This window comes from Canis aureus, chromosome 9 (assembly GCF_053574225.1).
Source record: "Canis aureus isolate CA01 chromosome 9, VMU_Caureus_v.1.0, whole genome shotgun sequence".
NCBI lineage: Eukaryota > Metazoa > Chordata > Mammalia > Carnivora > Canidae > Canis > Canis aureus.
The window spans coordinates 35,425,787-35,441,051 of NC_135619.1; the positions used below are offsets into that span (position 1 = coordinate 35,425,787).

At 42.1% G+C, this 15,265-nt stretch overlaps 1 long non-coding RNA gene and 1 other non-coding gene across 2 annotated transcripts; both read left to right on the plus strand.

The window, feature by feature from the left end:
- Positions 1-1,229: 1,229 nt before the first annotated feature.
- LOC144320098 (uncharacterized) lies at positions 1,230-11,089 on the plus strand. Its single transcript, XR_013385680.1, has 5 exons — positions 1,230-1,300; positions 3,733-3,908; positions 4,904-5,042; positions 6,384-6,452; positions 10,869-11,089. It is a non-coding gene; the product is annotated as an uncharacterized LOC144320098 (long non-coding RNA).
- A 3,262-nt stretch (positions 11,090-14,351) lies between these two features.
- On the plus strand, positions 14,352-14,459 carry LOC144321510 (U6 spliceosomal RNA). Its single transcript, XR_013387153.1, has one exon. It is a non-coding gene; the product is annotated as a U6 spliceosomal RNA (small nuclear RNA).
- The last annotated feature ends 806 nt before the right edge of the window (positions 14,460-15,265 follow it).

Below are 15,265 nucleotides of genomic sequence, written 5' to 3' on the forward strand. Positions count from 1 at the left end.
ACTCAGAGCAGCCTACAAAAACTAATGCTACCCCTAGTCTCAAATTGATAAAGTGTTTCGGGACTGCTCTCTGTCTCCTGAGATCTGTGCTCCAGTGGATTTTCACAGACTAAAAATCTACACTCCTGGGTCCTTGGCCGAAAATAACTGGAATTCTCATGAACACAGACACTTCATAATGGTTTCTAGGGAGAACCGTTTAGTGTGGGTTTATTTATTTAATATGTTATCACTGCTCCTATTGTTAGGAGGTGGGCATAAAAGAAAGATAGATTCAAATATGACATTAAGGGAAGCCAGTAAAAGCCTCTGCTAAGGGGAAATCAGATACGAACTGTTTGAATTGTTTATCTCATTTTTGAAACACGCTCACTTTTTAAATGCTTGGGCCTTAAATCTGGAGGTTCTGCTTCTCCTTCTCTATGCTCATGAGTTTCTAGGCACACTGCTGTAGGGGTATATTTCTGAGAATGACACTCAAGTACCGGGAAGGAAATGATGAATGAGTAGACATTATTTTGGCAATGCGGTTTTCAGACAGGGGCTGCAAGAGAATAGATTTTCGGGTGCTTCTGTTGGTATTTAACTTGGAGACTGTATATACAGTAAATCAGGAAGGCCGATAATACAGTGCAGAGGGGCATGTTTTATGTATGGTTCTGACGGCATCCAATGGCTGCCTCAGTGGGAGGGGTGTGGATTTATGGTCGCACACTTGCAGGTGGTGGCAGCTAATATGTGGCACGGCTCTCTGTCTACGTCTGGGAGTATTTATTTTGTGGTTCATCCTGAGGTAAAGGAAAAGTGTAAGGCAAACTATGGACTTTTGGACTCAAGAAATGCAACTAATGTGAAGATTGCATAGCTTTCCAAGGATGGAGAGAGTGCTTATATACAACACACTTGTTCATAGGTCTTTCCAAGGCTGTTTCTTGCGGCAGTAGCACACAGCAGGGGTAGGGGTTTTTTTGGACTCTCTGATAGTTCACTCATTTTATCCATAGGTCAGGGCTGTCTTATCACCAGACACAGTGGCTGGGGCCCATGACACTTTTAGGGGCCCACTGAAATGTTTTAATTTTAATTTCTTTTAAAATCTGAAGAAAAAAATAAATGTAATAGGAATGCATGTATCATGATGGATCCAGCATAGATTATACTTGTCTTTATACCAATGAGGTTGTCAAATATTTTTAAGGTTTTTTTTTTTTTTTTTTTTTTTTTTTCAATACAGGAAGGAGTCCATAAGGATCAAATTGCCTCAGGCCCATGAAAGTCATAATGTGTCTCTGTGATCAAGGTAACACTTTTTCCCTCTTCCCAGGCAAGCACCAGAGAAGGCCCATGCATCTGGTATTTTGTGAGGGTGAGCTGTTCCTGGTCTGGAACAGTCTCTCAAAAACCTCAGGGTGGGATTGGGGCATTTATACACTGGGACCCTTAGCCCAGCAGGAAGGTTCCCACAACCTTGCCTCTGTTTGCATGCCACCTTACCCGTAACCAGGCTCAATAGTTTTCAGATGATTTTGGGGGGCATCCCTCCAATTTAGCAGTTTCCTGGGCTTTGGGGAACAAAGTTCCACAAATAGGGTAGAGCGGGGAGTGGAGAGGATGGGCTCCATACACGCTGAATTTATTTCCTCACAGTCCTGGTGGCAAGAAGTCCACAGCAAGGAGCCAGCAGGGTCAGTTCTTCCTGAAGGTCATGATGAAAACTCTCTTTGATTCCTCTCTTCTAGCTCCTGATGGCTTGCTGGCAATCTCTGGTGGCCCTTGATTATAAAAGATGACCCTCATAGGGTAACCTCTGCCGTTGCCTTCACATGGTCTCCTCTCTGGGGGCATCATGCTTGTGTCCAAATTTTCCTTTTGTAGAAGGACAATAGTCATTGGATCAGGAACTCACCCTACTCCTCTATGACTTGTCTTGACTAATTATATCCACCATGACCCTGTTCCCCAAGAAGGCCACATTCTGGGCTGCTGGAAATTGGAATTCCAGTATGTGGATTTTGAGGGGAAATAATTGAGCCCATAGCAGCAGTTCACACTGACCTGTGTCTCAGTATGGGCCTTGAGTGAAAGCCTCTTCTGCCTGAAATCCCACAAAAGCAGCTCAGTAGGAGTCACCTGCAAATCTTTCATTTTACCTTCTCCCAACTTCCATCTCAAGACTGGTGTGTGCACCCTCACATCCAGGAGTGTAATCAGGGACTCTTGTGCTTTGTGTCAGCTGAGGATTAAGGGAAAATGAGAGGGGGTCTCCAACATACTCCTCTCCCCCAAAACCTGCTTTTCTGCAAGAAGAAGATGGTAGAGTGAGCCACAGAGATAAGGTGAGACAGGAGGTCACCAGACATGAGCACAGAGCAGGAGGGGGAAGACAGGACCAGGGCCAATGAGCTTTATCTGATGGTCTCTGTGTCAGAGGGGAGGATCCATTGCAGGCAGGGTCCGGAACATAGATGCTGAGTCTGAAAGGTGGGGGGTGGCTGAGGGGTTTGGAGGACTGGCATCGAGCCCGGGCTGCGTAGGAAGCATTGAATAGTTCAGCAAAGCAGCTGTGGGCATTAGACATTTTCCTTCATCAGCAGTGCAAGCCCCCAAGACTCAAGTCATCTTTGCACAAATATCACACTGTGCAGGAGTGGGCGAGGTGGAAAAAGAATAGACTCAGGAGTTACACGGACCTGCATGTAAATGCCAAATTCTGAGTCTGTTTGGCTTTAGGCAAATTGCTTTACCTTTCTGGCTGCGAGTTCCAATACCTGTAAAATGGGGATAACAGCAACAATAACAGGTTGTTGGGGAGACTAGGTATGGCTCTATGAAGCACCTCATAGAGTCCGGGAACATGATAGGTGCTCAAGAGTCACAGGGATGAGACAATCTTGTACTGACAAAATGCCAGCATCATTGAGACAGGTTCTGTGCATGAAGTTGAAACCACAGCTTAAACTTCCAGGGCTGGTTCTTTAGTTCTGGGCTGAAAGTACACACACCAGGTCTGAGTATTGTCTCTGGGCTACAATTGCTTTAAAACAAGTGAATAAAAAAAAGATTTAAAAAAAAACAAGTGAATATAGGAAAAGGGAACCCTGGGGATCCCTGGGTGGCTCAGTGGTTTAGCGCCTGCCTTCGGCCCAGGGTGTGATCTTGGAGTCCCTGGATTGAGTCCCATGTCAGGCTTCTGTATGGAGCCTGCTTCTCCCTCTGCCTGTGTCTCTGCCAATCTCTCTCTCTCTCTCTCTCTCTCTCATGAATAAATAAATAAAATTAAAAAAAAAAAAAAAGAAAGAAAAGAAAAGGGAACCAGGATTGCACTGGACAGTGCATTCATTATTGACGGTTAGTGCCCAGGCACCTTGACTTGTGCTGTGCCTTCCTTCAAAAGTGAGTGAAAAAGATGGGGCGCCTGGGTGGCTCAGTCACTGAAGTGTCTGGCTGTTGATTTCAGCTCAGGCTGTGATCTCAGGGTGGCGGGATCAAGCCCTATGTCAGGCTCTGCCCTGGGCATGGAGTCTGCTTAAGATTCTCCCTCTCCCTCTGTCCCTCCCCCCACCTCTCTCTCTTTCTCCCCCTCTCTAAAACAACAACAAAAAAGTGAGTGAAAAAGAAATTATAATAATAAACCTTTATATGGTGTTTAATGATTGTCATGTCTTGTTCTTTATATAATCCCTGTAACAACCTTGTAGAGTGAGTGCTAATGTTATATTCTCATTTTTGCAGATGAGAACAGTTAAAGCACAAGAACACAGAGGCAAAGTCTGGTTACAGAGTACTTGGTCAGAGCCACTACACTCTATTTCCTCATAACCTGTACTCCCTCTCCACTGTGAGTCTACTGAAGCAGGGTGCATGTGTCTGTGTGTTGGGTGTCAGAGGGCACTGGCAAGAAGGCAAGGGTGAGTAATTTCATTTCAGCTGTTCTGCTTTTTGTAGAACTTGTCCCTTGAAGGATATCAGTACAGGAAATGAATAAAGAGGGGTTTCAAAACAAAATTGAGACCAAGATAGCTCGAGTCTTGTGCATGTTTGATAGATAAGCCCTCAGAGTAATAAGTTTGTTGGTAACAGACTTCTCTGCCTGGAATATAAAGTGCTCCGGCACTTGCAAATAATAGCGATGCAACTCATTTTGTGAACTATATTGTGGCCATCTGCTCAAATACCTCCCTTCTTTTTCCTATGTTATAATGGCATGTCAACTCTATGGGCCATTATGTAACCATTAAAAGTGGTGATTTGTAGGGGTGCCTGGGTGGTTTAGTCAGTCGAATTTGGCTTTGGTCACAATCTCAGGATGGTGAGACCAAGTCCCGCATCCAGCTCCACACTGGATGTAGAGCCTGCTTACGATTCTCTTTCCCTCTCCTTCCCTCTGCTCCCTCCCCTGCTCATGCATGCGCACTCTCTTTCTCCAAGTGTGGGGGGGGGGGACTTGTAACCTTTCAAAGGTAAAATGTATAATAGTATGGAAAATGTTCACAATATAACATTGAGCAAAATAGTTGCATGTAAAATATGTATACATGAGGACAAGAACCCAAAGGATTTGGAAAAGGAAAATTGTTTCCCCAAGTTGCAGACTTATTAAAAAAGTTTCAGTTACTTCTAAAAAATGCAAATAAAGCAAGATGTTTACCTTGTGCCATCAATTGCAAGCATAATACATACATATAGACTCATAGATTTGTGGAGCTGGCAAGGTCTCTAAGATTGATAAAAATAGCTGTTAAAATGGCAGAGATTATACTGGATGCTGGAAAACTTATTATAGGATAAGTAATGTGCTCTCCTTATCCTGTTTGAAATTCCTAAGTGGTTGGAGAACTTGAGAGGAAGGAGGAGATGAAGATAAAGAGATGATCTTTTCCTTTAAAATGTTATCTCACACTAGGTACCGAGAAGAAATGAGCAGCCTCAAATCCTTTGAGGAAGGAAGCAGAACATAAATAACAAATAAAATATGGACTAAATGAAATATTACTTAAGAAATCTCCCCAGATACATTTTTTGATGAACCTGAAATCTTTTAGGTATTTTTAGTTCTTCATTTTCTTCACTAACTTAAAGTCTTATTTGCCCTTGTTGCTTTTTTCCTACCTTTAGTTTATTCACTGAATGATTTGCTGTCAGCTTTGGGCACTCGAGGTTTCCTGGAGTGAAATGAATTTTTTATAATTCAGCTCTTTTATTAACATGGGTTTTTAAAGGTGGATATTGCAAATAAAAAGAGTATTTTTTTAAGTGCAATGCCATTTTGCACCTGTTCTTCATTTGCTCTGTTGGTCTGGGTCAGCTGAGATTCCAATGCATCTTCAGTATTGATGCATCAAAGAACTTGAAGAAACTAATCAACTGCCTTCATCCCGTAGAAAGTATAGGTCATTAACACAAGCTAATTTTCCCCATTTCAAAATGTTATAACATAGAAAAGGAAATGAAAATGAAATGACTTAGGGATGCTTGGGTGGCTCAGTGATTGAGCGTCTGCCTTTGGCTCAGGGCATGATGCGGGGTCCTGGGATCAAGTGCTGTATCAGGTTCCCCACAGGGAGCCTACCTCTTCCTCTGCCTATGTCTCTGGCTTCTCTCTGTGTGTCTCTCATGAATAAATAAATAAAAATCTTTAAAAAAAGAAAGAAGGGCGATCCTGGTGGCGCAGTGGCTTAGCGCTGCCTGCAGCCTGAGGTGTGATCCTGGAGACCCGGGATCGAGTTCCATGTCGAGCTCCCTGCATGGAGCCTGCTTCTCCCTCTGCCTGTGTCTCTGCCTCTCTTTCTCTCTGTGTCTCTCATGAATAAATAAATAAAATCTTAAAAAAAAAAAGAACCCAGGAGTTCTGTTTACCAGCCTACTCCTTTAAAAATAAAAAAATAAAAAAAGTTTTAAAAAGAAAGAAAATGAAATGACTTAGAGTAAGTCCAGTCAGTCCAAGACTAATTTCCATGTAAGGTAATCTCTTAGGCTAGGTTAGAACTGGACAAATTAATTGTCTTTCAATTCTTAGAGGTCAAATCCAGCATATTCCTGATGATTCCTGTGGCCAAAATCCCTGGAACCAGTGATGGGTTTCCCAATTCTCCTTAAAGACTTTGATACTAAGGAGATCCCTTGAGAAATCAGTGTAAATGATGTGTGACACTAGAGAGAAAAAGCAATGAACTTGGAACAGACAGACTTGCTAAGAAGGTCCAAAATGAACGCAGCATTCCTAAATAAAAATATTCCTGAATACTGGGATCAAGGAGCAGGTCCCAGGGGAGAAGAAAAAAAGGATTTTGAAAATGTGTTGGAGTTTCCACTAGTATAGCCATCAGTTTGACAATGACTAGGCTTGTCCCTAGTTGACTTATGCTGTCGCTCCTGTCCTCAAGGTGCCTTTGGGGGAGTGTGTCTACCAGTGTCCGCATCACCTGGAGTCCTGCCACAAATGCAGAGAGACTGTGAGTGGATTTTTGTCTGCCTGTTCACTTGTATTTCCCTCATGTCTTTAACAGGGCCCAGCACACATAATTGCTGGATGAATTAATTTCTCCAGCCCAATCCAAAATCACTGAATTAAACTCTCTGGAGGCAGGTCCCACCAATCTGCATTTTAATAGGATCTCCAGGTGGTTCTTAGGCACAGTGAAGTGTGAGAACCATTCCTCTACTGGGCATTGATGATGACCAGTACACTATTAGGCTGAGTGGTTCCCCTGAATACACCACAAAAAAATCTAGAAGATTAAGATAAAGGAATAGCCATTCCTTGGTTTCTACTATGGCAACAACTATTCCCGGACATTGTAGAAAACATTTGCACCCATTATCTCTGAGTGTTTGAGTGTTCGGTTAGACAGTTACTCTTGTCCCCATTTTACAAGGGGGGAAACCTGAATGCGTGCCAGGCCAAATAATGAACAAACTAGGAATCAAAACTGGCTCCACCAGACGGAGGTTAGGAAATTCTTCTAGTTGCTTGGGCAAAAGGCCCCACATAAATCCCCTGCATTATTATTCCCAACACTTTGCACAGTATTAGATCACTTTCCTATAATCACTCCATTCTCTTTTATGAGGCTTGAGGTTTAATTGGAGTTTCCAATAAGAGATTTTATGTGTTTAATGGATTTTAGTGTAATAATCAAGGGTCTGGAATGCTAGTCAGAAAGCTAGCTGACTTTTAATGAAGCTGCACTTGGGGAAGCAGATTTTTAAAAAGACATCACAAGTCTACACTGTAGAAGCAGATATGCAAATATTTAGGGGGAAAAATATGTAAGGTGTCTAGTTACTTCTAAAACCTCGGATGCTGACAGGCATGTGTATTCCAACATCCAATGCTAGAATAGTGTAACTCATGTTAGAAATTTGAATTTGGGATCTTCCAGCACAATTGTTGGGAAGGACTCAGGGGGGTAGCAATGGGATGTTTAGACAGTTTCACCCATCTGGCACCCCCAAAAGCCCTGGGACTAGGCTCACTTTCCTTTCCCCAGTGCTCCCTCCTGACCCCCACTGGCCCCTGCCCCATGCAGAACAGAAGGTGGGATTTCCAGCTTCCCTTATTGCACCCCTTCTTTGCAGTCCCCAAAACATGCACCCGCTCATTTCCTTTTATTTACTTAAGGCTTTACTTCTCATCTGGGCACCACAAGAAAAATGAGATTAACAAAAAGAACAAGAAATGAGGAAGTTAAATATTATGGGAAATCTTATATTTATAGCTACATCAGAGCTTTTTTCCCAGGAAATTTTATGGCACATTGCTAGCTAGGCATTTCCTTACATTCCCAGCACTCTTGGGACTATTTTAAATACCAGACGAGCACTCTTACCACAGAGAAATATTAAGTTTAATATACTCAGAATACTATATAGTCCATATCTCAAACCCTAAGTGCTTGGTCTACACATAGAAACCAACAATTCATAAGTGACCTCACCCACAACCAATGACTTTTTGACTTTCCTGAGGTGGGACTGTGACACAATGATCCACTTTGCTTCTCCATCCAAGCCACATAGCTTTTGGTCCTGGAACTTCTCTGATTCTCTGTACCTTTTACTAAAATGTAAATGATGCCAACCACCCTATTTATATACCCATTTTTCTAGACTTTGTGATCAGTGGTTCTCAAACTTGAATGTGCATGAAAGACACCTAAAGTACGCATAAAGAATTTGGCTTCTCAGTCCCCAATTTCACAAATTAATTCCATAAACCACAGTGGGGCCCAGAAACTGGAATCTGCATTTGTAAAAGTTCAGAGGTGATTCTGAAGAGTGTTCATGGAGCAGCAGAATGCTAGATCCTGCTTGGAGAAGCTCAGTGCCCTTTCCTACCTTGGTTGGACACTTGGACCACAGCTACCACCTTGCAAAACATGAATGAGTCACTGGGTCACTCCCTGGTGCCCTTTTCATTCCATGGCTACTCAAGTTCCTTTGGGTAGAGTTTTGGGCTTGTAGATGAAGAATTCTTCCTTGCGTATGATCTCCAAAACTTCCTTTCTGTCAGCTGCAGGACACCCTGTATTAATAAGGAGCATTAATTAAGCTCTTCAGGGGCACCTGAGTGGCTCAGTTGGTTGGGCGTCAGCCTTTGGCTCAGGTCATAATCCTGGAGTCTCATCTGTTTCTCCCCCTCCCTCTGCCTTGTGTGCTCATTCTCTCTCGTGTGCTCATTCTCTCTCTCTTAAATAATAAAATCTTTAAAAAATAAATAAATAAAGCTCTTCACCTATCCTGGAAGGCCTCAGTTGTTTCAATAGGTTGTTGTTTAACTTGCCAGCCATATTGGCTCACAATTTCAGGTTATGGGACTCAGTTTCTTCCTAACCTGTTGTTCTAGTGGTTCTCAAATTTGGATAGACCCCCAAATCATCTGCATAGCCTGTTAAAATAGGGTGCCAAGCTTAATCCAAGCCTACAGAGTCTATGGTGTCTATGCCAGAGACTCTGTGATTCTTTAATTGATAAACTCTACTAGGGGTTCAGGTGCCACTGACACTGAGAATCATTGCATTAACCAGTTAGTCTCAAATGTCAAATGTATCAGGATCACCTGGAGGACTCATTTAAGCAAATCACTGGGTCCTATCTTCCAAGCTCTGGTTTAGTAGATCTGGGTGCAGCCCGAGAATTGGGATTTCTCTCAAGTTCACCAGTGATTCTAGTATTTATGGTCCAGGATCCACATTTAAAGAATCACTAAGTGACTATCTGGGCTGAGTCATATTCAGAGCCATGTGGCACCATTATCTCAAATATCTGGTGGCCGTAAAACAGCTTATCTAGACAAATACTTCCACTGAAACCCATGAATTTTTGCATCCAGCCTAAGAGGGCATTTTGTTCTCAGATCCCCAGCAGAGTACCAGAGGTGGTTGAAGGTATCATTTCTCTAGGTTCTTTGTGGTGTCTCCATAACTCATCTTGACTATGGCAATAACAGACTCAAGTGGAGTGTTAGCCCTCACCTTTGCTAACTCTACTATGTTGTCCAGTTCAGGCTCAGCCCTTTAGTCAATCCTTGGTCACTCAAGACACTTCCTCAAAAACGGAACCCTTCCTCCCATTCCCTTCTTCCCTTCCCTCCAACACTCAATAGAGTTGCAAAAGGCATTGTTTGGTAAGGCTGACTTTACAGGTTGTCTCATAGGAAGATGGAGATGACATCACACAGTGCTCAGAAATCACATTAAAATCTCCACCTTAGCTCTCTCCTTCTCCCATCTGTCCTCCCCATCCTTCACCAGTCTTTTCTGTCTCTTTCTTCCTCTTACTATGTACGATAAACAGGTAACCTCGGTGCCAAGGTGCCTCCCCCCGCCTGAGTCAATCCAACAACTCTATCTTCCCTCAGTAACGAAGAGCTCTTCTTTAGGAGCCTTTCTCTTTAGAAGTCAGGAGGAGATTGTTAAAAATCTCTCTCTGTCCCCACCTCCACCCTACCCTGCCACAGAGAACTGAGACAATTGAGGGGAATCACAGCAAAAGTTAGAGTGGTGAACAGAGGCCATTGATAGAGAGTACTCACAAAGCTCAAATTGCCAAGGACAGAAGTGGCACCTGTCGACTGGGGGCCTTTTGTGTGACTCTTGCTCTGGCCCCATTTTGGAAGTTATTTTCCCGCTCCAAGCACAGCAAGGATCTCTAAGACCACTGGAGACTGAATGTAGAAGGCTGTTCAGGTGGGCTGTCTCCCTGAACCAGACTTCATAAGCAGTTATTCCGTAAGTCGTCTCTCTCCTGCCCTTGTGGAATTTCTCTGTCCTTGAGGACCTTCAATGATCTAAAACTCAGAAGGACCTAAAACTGTTGAGAAGTATTGAAAAGAAAAAAAAGAAAATATATTAAACCTAGCAGCTAAAATACGCACTTTCGATGTTTTGCATGGGCTTAAAGTTATTCAAGCTAGCATACGATGGTCACCAACCGAACTATTAATGTGATCGTGCACACAGCCACTCTCCTTCCCCTGTCCCTTTAGTTGTTAAAGGCGTCCAGCTGCAGAGTCTCACTCCTTGTGGGCCAGTGCCATTGTAGACTTGGAGTTGTATCTTCCCTATTTGCTCTGCCCTATTTTATAGACATCAGTGGTCTTTAAATTTACTAATGAAGATGAATGCAAGCTTCAGTGAGATTGCCATCACTGGCTGATTATTTATCAATATGTTTCAAGCAGGGATTGATTCCAAGATCACAAAGAAAGCAGAAATATAGACATATGGTTGAAATTCATCTTTAAATTCTAATAACTCTGACTAAAGACTTTACTGCTATGTCCATTCCCCTGCTGGGTAAGTGAAATACTTTCTCACAGTGGGAAATGTTTCCCACTAAGGTTAACTTTCTTTTTTCTCGTCTCCTAGAAGTGTTAACCAGCTGGACCTCTGTTTAACAACTTCTGTGAAGTATTGTGCTCTGAAAGCCTGCTTGATGGATGGAGCTGTCAGCATATCCTCAATCCAGAGATGAGGAGGACACTGCCTGCCTATCACCTCTATAAATCAGATGAATAAAAATTAGTCACAAGCTAGGCCCAGGGATGCTGTCTCATTTTAGTATTCTTCATAGATCATAATCTTTGAAATGCGCTCAGGGAAAAAAATTACTTTAACGTTGCTTTGCTTTAAAGAATTAGCATTGATTTACCCTATGGGAGAACTGCTCATGAGCAGGACATGGGAAAATCCGTACTATACGCACAGAAGTGCCCTCTGCTCTGTGGAATAATATCTGTCAGGGGTGTTGGAGGTCCGATCTGAAGTGCAGCAAGGGAGATATGAGAGGAAGTATCAACACCAGAGGGCAACTGGGCAGAGTGGGCGGGGCAGAGGTGAGAGGTCAAAAAGAGACAACAAAGGGTGCCCAGGAAAGAAGGAAGCCCTTCCTTGTCCATCAGAGATAATTACTTCCACAGTTCCTAGCATATTTCTTTACACATCTGCCTACTTGCTTCCATGTCAATTTTGGTGGACTCTGAATCCCTTGATAGCAGATCTGAGACCTGTTCATCTCTGTGGTCCCAGGTCCCCTGTCCTGAGGCCCTGTAAGGCACTTGGTATGGGATCAATGTAGAAATAAATGGGTTCAGGTACTTTAACAAAATAATTATGGTAAGTCTGGATGAGAAAAGAACTCCACAGCCCAGCGGAAATACATAGAAAACATTATCCAGATTATGAATATGTAAAAAGGAATTACGAGGTGTAAACTGCACCAATAAATATGGACTCTCATACTTCTCAGCTGAAAAAACAAAATCTATACATTGCAAACAGATGCTGTGAGTGTATATATCAAGTTCTTCAATGGGTAAGAAAGTATCAATCTACGTTTTTCTAGGTCATCACACTTACTACTTTGATCTGCTTCAAGCTGGCATTTGTGGAATTGGTATTCTTTCCCATTTCCCAAGGAAGGGACATGATGGCCATTGTCCCTTCCTTGGGACTTGGGGCAGTTTTAAGCCAACTGTGATGTGGCTTCTAGTTCTGCCTGGTCCTACTATGTTCATATTACTTAACACTTTAGGGTCTCAGCTTCTCCATCTGTAAAATGTAAATGGCAAGACGTGTGCCTTGGCTGCTAAGCAAGACTTGGATAAAAAGTAAAATGTTGTCAGGGAAGTCTGGAAGGCATTTACATGGCACAGGGGTAAAAATAGCCAAAAGGCAGATAAATGCAGTCAAATATTTTGTCATTTGTGTTGCCTTAAAATTTTCACTACTCTTCATGAAAATGGAAAGATGTCCTTTTACAGGGTGACAGCTGCTGTTGGTTGCAGGAAGCTGCTGTCTGCTACTGATAAACAAATGACAACTTGCCCTGAATGGATCCATAGACAGCCTGAAGCTGATTTGTGATTAATTTTTTTGCTGGTTTATTTATTTATTTATTTAGACCACTGAAAAAGGTTTGGCTGGAGTGCATATATTTCCCTCTTGACCAAATCCTTTTGGTGTTTTGAAAACTTTCCAAGTGAGAAAATGAACCCTTTTACCAGCTAGAGTCAGATGCTCAAAACACAAGATAAAAATAGCTGCTTGGGAAGCCTACCGCACTGCCTTGCTCTGCCCCCAGGATGGTTAACCCCTCAGAGGGCCTTGCCTTGCAATGAGCTATCTCCCCTGGCTTTTACTAGAGCTAGTCCTTCTCACTTTTCATTTGGGATGTCCTTGTTATGACCCATGCAAAGTTGCTATGATTATGGGAAAGAAAGTTGGGTGTGATCCAAATGACAAAGTGCTCTTTCCAAACCATCTGTGTTGAGGTGTTTTCCTCATTGAAAGGATCAATTCTGGGATTTAACTCTCCCTATTTCTAATAGTAGCTTGTGCATTTGCTTCTCTTTCCTGGGCAATTTAGTAAATCTGATTAATCAATATGCCATTTGTAATAACAACAAAGATAACATTGTTGATATTAAAAGCTAACATTCAATGAATAGAGGCCAGCCACTTTACATGAATATGTAAATATCATTCCATTTAATCCTCATAACAAATTCATGAAATAGATGCTATTAATAGTCCCCTCCCTACCTATACAGATAGGGAAAATGAAGCTCAGAGAAGCAGTGTGACTGCTCCCAAATCCCATGGCTTGAAAATGGCAGGCAAGAATTTAAACACGGGGCTGTCTTTCCAGAATCTAAGTCCTTAGCCAGTGCGCCATGCCAACCAAGTGGTGTCAGGCATGGCATCCCTCAGGGCCATCAGGACTGCAATTCTGGATCTTGATCACTCCCAACATAACCTATTAATGTTATGATTTCAAATAAATTATTTGAAGGTGAAGCTTGATTAAATGTGAAGCCTTAACTGCATGATGCAGTCAGGAAGTACGAAGTTCAGGTAGCTAAACATCTAGCACCCAGGCTTCCTGGAGAGCCACAACTCCTTACTGGCTTTGAAAAGGGACACACAGGGGGGATCCCTGGGTGGCGCAGCGGTTTGGTGCCTGCCTTTGGCCCAGGGCGTGATCCTGGAGACCCGGGATCGAATCCCACATCGGGATCCCTGCATGGAGCCCACTTCTCCCTCTGCCTGTGTCTCTGCCTCTCTCTCTCTCTGTGACTATCGTGAATAAATAAATAAATAAAAATCTTAAAAAAAAAAAAAAAAGAAGGAAAAGGGACACACATTAAGATGAATATGGTCCTGGGAGTCAGCATGGCTGGCTTTATTCTTACTTGTTCTGAAATTTGCTATGCATTTTGGATTCTCATTCAATATCTCTGGGGCTATATTTTATTTTTCTTGAAGTTGAGGGTTGGGGGTAAGTGTGGGTTAATCAAGCAGCCCAGCTGGCAGGAAATTTACAATTCAGTAGAGGGATTAAAGTGCCTTAATCCTGTGATGGGACACAAGTTCACAGTCAACTAAGATTCAGGATGCTTTTTCTCAGATAGCACTCAGTCTAGTCTTTGCTTGTTTGAAGGGAGACATCAAAGCTAAAAGGATAAGGCTACCTTTGGAAGATCTAGAAAGACTGGAAATCATTTACAAATCAGGCCACCCAAGGTTGAAGGCAAGAGCTGGTTTTACTTGGATGGTGGTGGATGAGAGTTCATGAAAAGGTGGCCCGCCCTTCCTCCAACTTGAGAAACCAGTGAGCTGTGGAGCAGGTACCAGTGATTGGTGTGCAGACTGCAGAAGTGGCATAGTGACTTTATCAGTCTTTGGGGATCATTCCTTCTGTCAGTGTAATCCTTGAGAAAGGTAGGTGTCTTTCAGGGTCCCACAAAGAAAACTCAAACCATTGGGTTCATCTAAACAGTCTTATCTAAATTTAAAAGTAAAAAATAGAAAACAAGTATTTGGCTGGTTATCAAATAAATACTAACATTAGTGCTCGCTTCGGCAGCACATATACTAAAATTGGAACGATACAGAGAAGATTAGCATGGCCCCTGCGCAAGGATGACACGCAAATAAATACTAACATTATAAAAAATAAATTCACAGGGTACTGAAGGTTATAGTAAGGGAGTCTGACAACTTTCATTCCATTCTCTTTCTTGGTCAATCCAAGATGGCAGTGTTTCTGGTGATTTAAAATTCTCTAAAATCTTAAACTCTGGGAAGTTTTCTTGTATTGTTTTAAAATATAACTATCCCTCTAATTTTCTACTTTATCTTTCTTAAAGTCTTCTGAGTGGAATGTTGGAGTTCCTACATTAATCTGTAATGTTTATTGTTTATTCTCATCTTTTGCATTTCTCTGTGTAATGATTGTCTTCCAAGTGATATCTTTCCAAACCTTCTAAGAAGTAATTTTAGTTTAGTAATTATACTTTAAATTTCTAAGACTATTTCTTGTTCTATCATTATTCCTTTTTAATAGCAGCATATTCTTGATTTATGGATGCAAAATTCCCTCAGCACTACAAGCATACTTTTTTGAATTTTCAAAAGGTACAGTGTTTGTTTGATTCATTGGTAATAATTTGGACCCTTTGGTAGAGGACAAGAGAATAAATTTTGCCAGGAGAGGGTATGTCATGAAGTAAAGGGAGTTGGGGGACTGGGAATTGGGGAAAGCTTGAGTAAGGCCAGGGTCAGGAACAAATGAGATGGCTTTGAGATAGGGCCTTGAACATCTAGGAGTTGATGTTAGAAAAGTTGTCTAAGAAGGGAGAGATACTGCCAGTAGAGAAAAATTATGTTATAAGTGGCATTTTATATCCAGGGGTTGCCTCAATTTCAATGATGTATCAGTACAAATATAAACAGCCATATAAATACTGAGTACTTTCTGTGTT